At 48.5% G+C, this 10,871-nt stretch overlaps 1 long non-coding RNA gene across 1 annotated transcript; it reads left to right on the top strand.

Annotated features, from left to right (window-relative positions):
* The first annotated feature begins 8,301 nt into the window (after window positions 1-8,301).
* Window positions 8,302-10,309, top strand: LOC104852539. The gene is made up of 3 exons (XR_777517.2): window positions 8,302-8,383; window positions 8,616-8,839; window positions 9,663-10,309. It is a non-coding gene; the product is annotated as an uncharacterized LOC104852539 (long non-coding RNA).
* Window positions 10,310-10,871: the final 562 nt, after the last annotated feature.

Here is a 10,871-nt window from a genome sequence, read left to right as displayed (position 1 = left end):
TCGCCTCCGGAGCCCCCCACCCAGTGGGTGCTTAGGAAATGTTCATTGAATCAGCACCTGGGACGGTGGTGCAGAATGTTGAAAAGAGCCTGGCTTTGGAATCAGGTCTGGTTTAAAGTCTGGATGTGCTGTGTGACCCGATGTATGACACTTAACTTCTCTGAGCCTCTGAGCTGCCAATTGTAAGCAGAAACACTGCTATCAGACTTCAAGGGGTGTCGCGAAGATTCAGTGCATAGACCCAGGGACATCCCTGGCAACAGAGACCAGCTGTTTAACAAAGGGAGCAATTATTAACATGCAGCTTTGAGAAATGGTAAGAAATCAGGTGCGGCTGGAGGAGCAGATGGGGGATGTCAGAGAAGGAAGCTGGAGGTCCCGAGGGAGCCTGCATGCCCTGGAGTCTTCTTTTGTCTGTGAAGGAGTCCCGAGGAGCACTTGATCTTCTTTTGAAATGAGACATACACACAGTCTCACTTCCTGAGATTTCCAATAGCAGACAGAAACGCACATGGGCGCGCGCACACACACAGACACACACTTTAGAAACTATTCCTAATTTACAGAGGAGCTGTAGTATAGCAGGAAGAATATTCATGTCTTTTATTTTAACCCAGAGCCACCTATTGCAAGCTGTGACATTTGCTTTAGCATTCTCTCTCTCTTGTCTGCATTATTATTCCTGACTGCCCTGGAGCAAGTTGCATAATCAAGACTCATTGCCTCTAAATGCTCCAGCATATGTTTGCAAAGAATAAGGATACATTGTTAACACAAGCACAGTTATCAATGTCACTAGATTTAGTGTCAATGGAATATTCCTATCAATTCCTGACTGTTCTACACAGAATAATGACCATATTCGAGCTGGTTGTGGTGGTGCACGGCTGTGAGCTCATCACTGAGAAGGCTGATGCAGGAGACTCTTAAATTTGAAGTCAGCCTGGACTACTTAGTGAGATCCAATTCATGTCCTAATTAAATTTGTGTTGGGCTCAGTGGCACCGTGCCTACCTCATGAGTGTAAGGTGCTGAGTCTGATCCCCAGTACCCCCCCAAAAATGCTTTTTTGTGTTGGTTTAGGGCATTAAATTTGTAATTATTTGTTATAGCATCAAAAAAAAAATCAATACCAACACCTAGCATTGAAGCTGGCTACTCCAGTTTTGCCAGCTGACTCACTAAAGTCCTTTGTAAGCATTTCTCCCTTCAGCACGTGACTCAGTCTGGAGTCCCCTGCCATCTTTGGTCATTATATCTCTTCAGTTTCCTGTAACTTGCAGCAATTCCTCAGCGTTTCTTTGCCTTGGATGACAATGCCATTCTTGAAGACACAGTCTGTCTACGTCCTCCTTTCTCCCTCTCCCAGCTCCCTTTGCTGTTTCTGCAAGATGAGCTCCGGCTGGTGACTGCCAGCGGGAGCGCTGGGTAAGAACTGGGTAAGAACAGATGTGCTTGAGGGATATCTGGAAGCCCTTGATGCCCATGTGTCTTTTGTTGGTGATGTCAGTTTGGATCAAGAGGCATCTTACAAAAATTTTTTTGTTAAGTTCATTGGTACTTTTTAGGTATACAGTACAGTTACACTCATCATTGGAATCTTGCACCCTTACATGATATATCTTGGTTCTTATTTTTTTCCCATATCCTTGCCCTCCCTTCACCCCCTCCACTCTCCCCTATTTACAAAGACTTTGTTTCCATTTTTCCTGTTCTAATATTTTCTTTTCCCTTCTTTTCTTTCCCCTACCTTTCCCACTTCCTCTACTCCTAGCCCCTTTCTTCCTATTTCACATTATCATTTATACAATTTGAACCTTATTTACACTTTCAGTTTCTCACACCAGAGAAACTATTTGGTATCTACACATGTGTGTCCTGTTAATTTCACTTGAGAATGGCCTCAATATGCATCCATGTAGCTATAAATGTCTCTAGTTTCTCATTCTTTATGGCTGAGTAGTACTCCATTTTATAGAAAAGCCACGTGTTCTTTATCCAGTCTCCAACTGATGGTCAATGGGCTGTTTCCTAGTTTTAGCTATTACAAACTGTGCCGCTATAAACATGGATGAGCGTATATTGCTGTGATATGATTCTTTTAAGTCTTCTGGAAAGATACCCGGCAGGGGAATAGCTGGGTCAAATGGGAGCTCTAATCTTAGTTATTTGAGGTATCTCCAAATTGATTTCCACAGGCGTCTTAATATTTTTAATGCTAGGACAACTGAGAAGCATCTCACCTGCCCCAACCACTTGCAGCCCCATGGTGGGAACTGCTATCGTTTGTATGACGACTGTCACTGCCACGGTGGAACTGCACTCCAGGAGACACAGAACACCTAGTCTCTGCTCTTGAGGGCTACACAGCCTCCCAAAAAGCCGTGGCAAAGTTTTTCGCCTTAGTGGGCCAGGCTAGGATACAAAGGTAGGCAAGAGAGAGCTGTGCCTGTCTTTATGATGCTCACAGTCTGGTGGGGGAGGCGATTAATGAAAGGGATGCGGCATTCCAGGCACCTGGACACAACAGCTGCCCAGTGAACGGGGGCGGACTGAATGAGTGGCTCACTCCTCCCCTGGAGGTATTGTTTTGCTCCTGCCCCTTGAACGGGTGAAGAAACTCTCTTCAGAGAGGGGAAACAGCCCTTGGTTCCTAACCTGGTAGCCTTGGGGGTTGTAAATCTTCCTCCCAAGCAGAACTGGGCCAGCAAAGTGGTTTCCTGTCTGTGGGCAGCTGGGGTTGGGCTAGTTTGGGAAGGATCCGGCTCCCCTGCCTTCCTGTGGGGCTGTGTCCTCTTCCCATTCTGCTCTGGGGCCTGGGGCCTCCTGATTGGGCCTGTGGTTATTTAGTCAGCAATAATATTGGATTTACTTTCATCTCTGAATTGCATCAAATGTCGCCAGTGACATTTAGCTGACACACGAGGCGGAGGCTGGCATTTTTAGACTGTCAGCGTGTTACAGATGTAGGAGCGGATTGTGTCCGGGCATCTGGTTGTTAATTAGATGGAGCCGGTAAGGCTCCTCAGTGCGCGGGTGGATAAGCCCTTCCATAGCTCCCACTTCAAACCGACTTCAAACCTCCTCCCGCAGATTAATGAGGCCCTGACAGTTTTCCCATGGTGGTGAGAATTTCATTTCAGAAGTTTGGGGAGCAAACGATAAAGCGAGTAGCTCTCCATCTGTGGGTCTCTTTTATATTTCAATTATGCCCTGACAACTTCCTATCTTCTTCTTTTGTAACTGAGAGATAAAGTGGGGAATACAGGCAAAGTTGACTAGCGATTCACATCAGTTCAGCATTTATGTATTTGATAAATACTTGTGGAATGCTACCAGCTGTCTGACCCCGTGTTAGTTCTTGAAACTTTCAGTTTCTCATCTTGTTAACTGAGATAACAACAGTCCTACTGCACAGGGCTGTTGCGAGGGGTAAGTGCATTAGGGGCGTGCTGGCACGTGATGGTGTCACACCCTTTTCTCTTCAGCTGGGACTTGGGTGTGGAGGGGACCAAGAGACACAGGCCTCTCGTTAACCATCTGCCACCACTCTTCACAGTCTAGGATGGCATCATATGGGAGTCTATGCTTACTGGACCTCGAAGTTCTAGAACTTCAGCCTTAGAACATTCCCCAAAGTCATAAGTCATCGTCCTTACCTCCTATGGCTCTGTGATCCTGGGGTTCTAAGTGCTGTGAGGTGACCAGAAGTGACAAACCCTGGCCTGTTGTTTATCACACCCGTGTCCCTCCTCACCCAATGGTGAAGTGACAGGAGTGTGGAGGCCACTGGCCCTGAAGTCCCCATGGAGTGTCCGTCTGTCTCTTTGACTGTTCCTGTCTATCTCTCTGTGTTTCTCTGTCTCTCTTTGAGTGTCTCTGTCTGTCTCTCTGTCTCTGTCTCATCTCTGGTCTGTCTGTCTGTCTGTCTGTCTGTTTCCCTCTCTCTTTCTCATCCCCAGCTGGTGAGAGGACTGAGGAGCTGTCGGGGGTGAAAGCCCCCATGTGGAAGAAGCCGGGGTCTCCAAGGAGCGTGGGGAAGGTTGTCCGGTCAGGAGCGAGAGTGAGGCATAACCTTCCACGTGTTGAGCTGTTGCAACTTCAGGGCTTGTTTGATTTGGCACCTGGCAAGCCCTGCCCACACACAGGTGCTCCTTGGGAGCTGGTGGAGTGAGAGGTCCCAGAGTCTTGGGCTCTTGGGGAGGCGGGTGGGATCCCTTCTTGATGGGGCCTACCAGCTACCTGTGTCGTCCATGAGCATCCACTGCTCCCACAGCCTGCCTGCTCCTTTCAGAGGAGCCAAACGCTGGTTAGCAGGTGAGGAGAGGTGGGGCTGGGTCCACAGCAGACAACCCTGCCTCACCTGCAAGCAGTGTGGAAACCTGGCTGGGGCCTGGTGTCTGTGTTTTGCCGTTCTGACCGCGGGGTCAGGCCCAGCCCCGTGCCACTCTTCCCCTTCTCTGTTGGGACAGCCTGCCCAGCCTCCTCCACCCCGCAGTGCTGCTCCCAGTGAGCCCTTCCGCAAGGATGTTCCTTGCCAACGGCAACTTTTTGTAATTTGTGACTGAACTGCAGAGTGAAGGATTATGTCCCATCTCCTGCTAGCTCGCCAAGCAGATGGGCACAGAGATAAGAACCCTTGGCTCTGCCAGGGCCTGGCTGGGGTCTGAACAGCCTGGGATCTGAACTTTACAAACAGCCTTTGCAACTTTAGCCACCAGACTACAAAGGCAGCGGGGGTCAGGTTGGAAATCCTGTCCTCTTTTCGGGAAAGTACACCCCTCTCTCCATCCAGCAAACCGGAGTGCCTAAGCCACGCCCTCAGGGATGTCTCTCTTGATTCCCCCTGGCAGAGTTGCTATGCCTTCCTCTGTGCCTCAGGGGCCTCATCAATCACAGGATCACGGTGAGGATTAAATGAGATACATAGGATGTAAAGCATGCTCAGAGTGGGTGGCAGCTGTGGTGAGCACTGCTGTTGGGGTCTGGATGGCCCCCAGGATTCTAGTTTGCATGAGGTGCACTGGCCTTCTGGGAGAAAGACCAGCGAGAAAAATGGGCCTCAGGACACTGATCTTAAGAGTTGAAATCACTGCTCCTGCCTTGCAAGTTCAAGGTCCTGAGTTCAATCCCTCATATGGGGTGGGGGAGGAAAGAGTTGAATTGAAGGAAGGGGCACAAAGCCTGCCCTGGGACTGGGTGTTCAGGAGGGGAGGAGCCGGCTTCCATCATCTGTCTTCAGGGGAGAAAAGGCACTGCTCAGAAGGGACCCTGAACTCTTTCAGCTGAGGCCTCCTGCAAACAGTCCTGGGTGCCTAACGAGATTGGAATGGGCGCTCTGCAGAAGTCCACTGATGAGAACCGGAGAAATGTGGGAGCCACTTTCATTTTTTTAAAAAAACAGGATCTCACTATGTCACTCAAGCTGGCCTTGAATTCACTACTGTATGTAGCTCAGGCTGGCCTTGAACTTTCAGTGATCTTCCTGCCTCCGCCTCCTGAGTGCTGGCATTACAGGGACATATCACCACTTTACCTTTAAAGAAGCTGACCTGCAAAAAGGGTGAGTCCCCTCTTCCCAGCCACACAGCCATTAACCAGCAGGGCTGAGAGACTTAGTTGTTCCAGGTCTCTCCTTTGATCTGGGTCAGGGCCCAAGGGTTTGGGCAGCAGCTGCAGGGGCGGAGAACCCAAAAGTGGCCTCCTGGCTGGCAGTGCTGGTAAAGGCAGCTGGCAAGCTCTGAATGCCACTGAACAGAAGTCACGAGCTCCTCTGGGGATGGATCGAAGAGGCTGGAGCCTCCTGGCCACCTCGTCCCTGTCCTGGGGACGGCCTTCCCCTCCAGCTGGCTCGGCAGAGAAGCCAGCAGCACGGCTCATGTGCTTCTCCCTGCAGGGCAGCGTGTGTGTGCAGGGCCAAGTACGCTGCGCCTTTGCTCTGTGTAAATAACAGAAGAAAAGGCAGGCGCTGGCTCACACAGTTCCACGGTCCCTGCTCGGGCCTGCTGCCCCTCAGAGCAGGCGGTCTCCAACTGAAAGATGTTCAGATGCTAATGGATTCTACCTGCGCTGCCATCTTCAGGGCCCACCTTTGCAGCTGCTGAATGTCCTCCCATCTCAGCCGATGGTGGGGAAGAGGCACCACCCAGGGCAGAGGTGGCTTTTCATGCTGTTATTTTTAGAACACCGAGGAGGGCCTTGGAGATTTGAGCTGGTGTGGATGTTATAGAGGGAGGTTTTCCAGGTTGGCTCTGATCTCTAAAAATGGAAAGAGACCAAAGGAGGTGGTGCTCCTTGAATGGCAGAGCCTGAGATAAAAGGCTGAAATATTTATGTCACCTTTTTAGCCTGAATTTTGCAGCATTGAAATTTAGCATCCATCTTCCATTATATCTTGTCAACCTCATGGCTGCGCTGGGTTACGCGGCCGTCATCACGTGCAGCAGTTTGATCTCTCTTGTTTACATGAGTCCTCTACAGTGTCTGACTCAGGCCTTGACCAGCCTGTCACTGGTAATTTGCTAAAACACCTGTATTTTAGAGGTGACCTCGCTGACACAGAGCTTTGGATATATTGGTGGCCTCTCCCTTTTCTCCTTCTTGTGGTTGTTACTAAGTCATAAGATTGTGGTTGACCAAATTCTGATTAATGGTGAGCTCATAAATAAGATCAGGTCATGAATGAAACTGAGGAGGTGCTTCTGCCTAGTTTGGGGGTAACTTCAGACAGCAGGACAGGCACGTTTTCCAGTGAGGGAGAACTGGGTGCAGTTTCTGACCTGCCTCTTTTTACTGTAAGTTTGGGAGTCATTTACCTCTTGAAACACCAGCTTTTGTTTTTAGGTACTGGGGATTGAACTATGGACCTTGCACTTGCGAAGCAAGTGGCGAGACCACTGAGCTAAATCCCCAGCCCTAGCTTAAACTTTCTTATCTGTAGTCCAGGTAGCAGTCCTTGCCTTACAGGGGTGAAATGAAATAAGGAATGTGAAGCTCCAGAAACCAGTGGGTGCTCCATGAATGCTGGTTTTTAATCCCCTTTATTACATCTGGCCTTAATCTGTCTTAGCTTTGTTGAATTTCTATACTTTCTTTCTCTGTGTGTTAAAAGTTGGGCTGAGAACAAAGACTCTAGGTGGTAAGGTTATGGGAGTCCTGTTCAAACATTTTTGAGGTCCAGAGTGTTGTGGTACAGACTTTTTATTTCCTCTGGTGCTGGAGATTGAATTAGGGTCCTGTGCATGCTAGGCAAATGCTCTACCACTGTCTTAATCACTTTCTTATTGCTGGGACAAAATATGTGACACCCACAATTTAAAGAGTTATTGCAGTTTACATCTAGATGTCCCCAGGAGGCTCATGTGTTCAAAAGCCAGGCTTTTGGAAGGTGAGTGGATTATGGGGCACCATAGCTAACTTGCTGTTAACTAAGAGGTAGCATTTGGTCTGAAGAGGTGGATCTCTGGTGGCGTGACCTGGAAGGGTATACCTCCCTCCTTGACTCTTCCCTCCTTTCTCTCAGCTTCCTGGTCATCATGCTGTGAGCAGCTTTCCTCCGCCAGACCCTTCCTCCCTGCCATTTCTGCCTCATGGCTGCCTGGCCATGGACTGTAACTGTGAGCTAAAGTATCTCTCCTCCTTTAAGCTGTGGGTGTCAGTTATTATATCCCAGTAATGAAGAAAGTGACTAAGACAGATTTTGGTACCAGAGAAGTTATCACCAGAGCTATAATTGACCATGTGGTTTGGAAGCCTTGGGAATTGGTTTGTGGAAGGAGTTTGGAAAGGCTTGGATATGCTGGCTAGAGGATCCGTAGAATACTGTAAGCCATGACTGATGGAAGATTCTGGTTGGAGATCAGGAGATAAGAATGCTCATAAAAATATAAACAATGAAGACAAGGCTCAGGAGGCTTCCATTGGAAACAAAGACTCCATTGGCAGTTGGAATTGAGACCATGTGTGTTCTGCTCTGGAACAAAATTTGTCTACACTTTGCTCATGTTCTGAGACTTTGAGTAGACTGAGATTAAGGGTAATGGACTAATTGGTCTGGCAGAAAAATTTCAAGATAGCTCAATGGTCAGGCTGTAGCATGGGTACTTTTTGGCTGTTTTTAGGGAGATTTATACTGAAAATCAGGAGCAAAAAGTCCATTTTAAGTTTTTCAGTTTCCTTAGAAAAGAAGTACCTGCAAAGTTGGAGCAGACATAGCTTGGTTGCCCCTATCTGAGAAGGCAGTGCCTAAAGCTGTGAGAATGAAGTCAAAATTGCAGTGGAGATTCCAAGATGTTGGAGAAGCTGGGAAGATGAATGTCTGATGAGGAAAGCTGCATTCAGTGAATGAAACCAGCTCAAGAGAGAAGCCTTGAGGCTGCATCTGGTAATGGCATAGGGATGGGGCTACCTAAGCCTTTTGGAGTTCACCCTTGCCATCATCCATCCCAGGTTTTAGACACAGAACTATGGGATTTAATGTTTGCCCTGCTGGGTTTCAGTATTTCATTGGTCCCATTCCTTTGATCCCTCTGTTCCTCCCCTCTGAAATGGGAATGTTATCCTGTGCCATTGTATGTTGGCAGTGTTTAACGTACTGTTTGATTTTTTTTTTCCAGGGGTCCAGAGTTAACAGCATTCCTTGAGTCTTGGAGGAAACTTTGGCCTTGACCTTTTCAGCAGTGCTTGAATGGTTAAAACTGGTGCCTCTTCAGGAAGGACTGAAAAGATTTTATATAAAGAGACACACATGGGTCCTTTGGGATCTGGGGGCATAATGTTATCGTTTGGGTCAAGAATGACTTCCAAAAGACCATGTGCTCCAAGGTGGGGCTTATGGCAGGTGAATGAACTATGGGGGCCACTACAGCCAACTTGCTGTTAGGAGTGGGGCCTGATTGGGATAGGTGGGTCATTGGGGTTGTGACATGAAAGGGAGTATTTTCCCTTTCAGCCCCTCCCTTCTCTCTCTGCTTCCTGGCCACGATGACCTGAGCAGCTTTTCCTCCACCACAGCAGACCCTTCCCCCACGCCACTTCTACCCGGAAACTGGAAGACTGTGGTCTGTAAATATGAGTTGAAGTAAACCTCTCTTCCTTTAAGGGGTGGTTGTCAGGTATTGTGTCTCAGCAATGAGCAAGTGACTAAGACAAGAGTTTTATTTTAATTTATGGCTTTTTAAGAACTCAATCCTCTGGCCCCAAGGCAGGAAAGGCATGGTAGAAGGGTCTGACAGAGCAGAGCTGCTCAGGTCATGTTGGCCAGGAAGGACAGGGAGAAGGCAAGGGAGAGGGAGAGGAGGGAAGGAGCCAGGTCATGCCCCTACTGATCTGTCACTTCTCACCAGGCCCTTCCTCCTAACAGCAGGTTCAATTATGGGTGCATCAGTTGATCAATCCATTGACGAGTATAGCAATGATAAGATCCAATCACCTTCTGAAAGCCTACCTCTAAACATGAGACTTTGGGGGGACATTTTGGATCTAAGCCATAACAGCCACTGAGCTACACCCCCAACCCCACACTTCCCTGACATACGTAGTCCTTCATCTATAGATGGACACTTAGAAGACTCAGTGCTTGGTCTTTGACTCACAGTAGCCCTCAGAAACCATCTGTGGTAGGCTGTTGGCTGATGAACTGTCAAATGATCTCTTTCATCCAGGGGGTTTCCTCTTTGAAATGAGAATGGACCACCTTCTCAGCAGTTCCCAGCAACATCTTGAATGGGGAGAGCTCTTCTGTTTCTTCAAGTAAAACTTCTGCACACGTGACAAGAAATGCTGAGCAAAATGGTACTGTCTGGAAGGTCAGAAGGCTTCGCAGAGGAGGGGACATTGAAGCTGAGTCTTGAAGAAGCACAGGAGAGCTCTAAAGCGAAGAGGAGGAAAAGTGTGTGCTCAGGTCCACAGCCCATCAAAGCAGAGGCATGGCCGGTGAGCACCAGTGTTCCCTAAGTGAAGTCTCCCAGGGTTGAGCAGCACCTCTGAGACTCCAGGTGACTTATAGAGCTTCTCCAGGTTGTGCTCATTTTGAGTCCCAGCGCCAGTGAGCAGCAGGCACCACAGGGACATTGCATATATTCGTGACTTTGATCTCCATTTGTTTATCAGGTAGTTGCTGTCTAGCCTCACTCATTGCAGGTGAAGGCAGGAATTTGAGGATCACATGGCTACTCATGGGTCCCCCATGAGTACTCAGTCCTTTCCCCCCAGGTGAGGAGGCCAATTTCAGTGCACTCATTTGGTGTCTCCCATGGGACAAGCATGCTGTCCACAGACTTATTATATGATAAAGCCGGAATGAGCCACGAATTTGGAAATCATTGTTCATCTGGAATTGGGCAGGGGAAGGAAGAAGAAATTGCATGCAGTGACAACATGGAAAATTAGGGGTAGCTAAAATTAAGTGATATTACTCACACATCTCAGACCTAACTCCCACACCTGTCTCTCTTCCTGTTTTCTTCCTTTGCTCTCCCCTCTGATTTGGAGGAGGGCTGGTTACAGGTGAGAGGAAGCTAAGAGAACTCCATGCCCACGGTACTCTCCAGCCAGTCCTGACTGGGAGGCAGGACCCACTGACTTCCTGGTGCAGGAGGCACTGTGATTGTCTTCTTCCTCCTTTGTCTTGTTCTTCTGAGGCCTGATTTTTAAAAATTTCCCCCTCACTTATTGAAGGCTCTAGAGATCAGGAAGTTTGTCAACAGGGGTAGTGGGGTGTCGGGTGGGAATAGGATGGAGGGGAAGGGAATAGAAGAGGAAAGAGAAGAGTAAGGAATGAGAAAGGGAGAGGGAAGGGAGGGGTCAAACAGAGAGTGCTGGTTCCCTCTTAGCCCCAGAGATCATCCTGTCCTTGCCACTGGCAGTTTTCC

Source organism: Fukomys damarensis, unplaced genomic scaffold (genome assembly GCF_012274545.1).
Source record: "Fukomys damarensis isolate Sample0158 unplaced genomic scaffold, DMR_v1.0_HiC HiC_scaffold_23, whole genome shotgun sequence".
NCBI lineage: Eukaryota > Metazoa > Chordata > Mammalia > Rodentia > Bathyergidae > Fukomys > Fukomys damarensis.
Note: the sequence above shows the minus strand (reverse complement) of the source record. Positions and strands in the feature narration are given on the sequence as shown.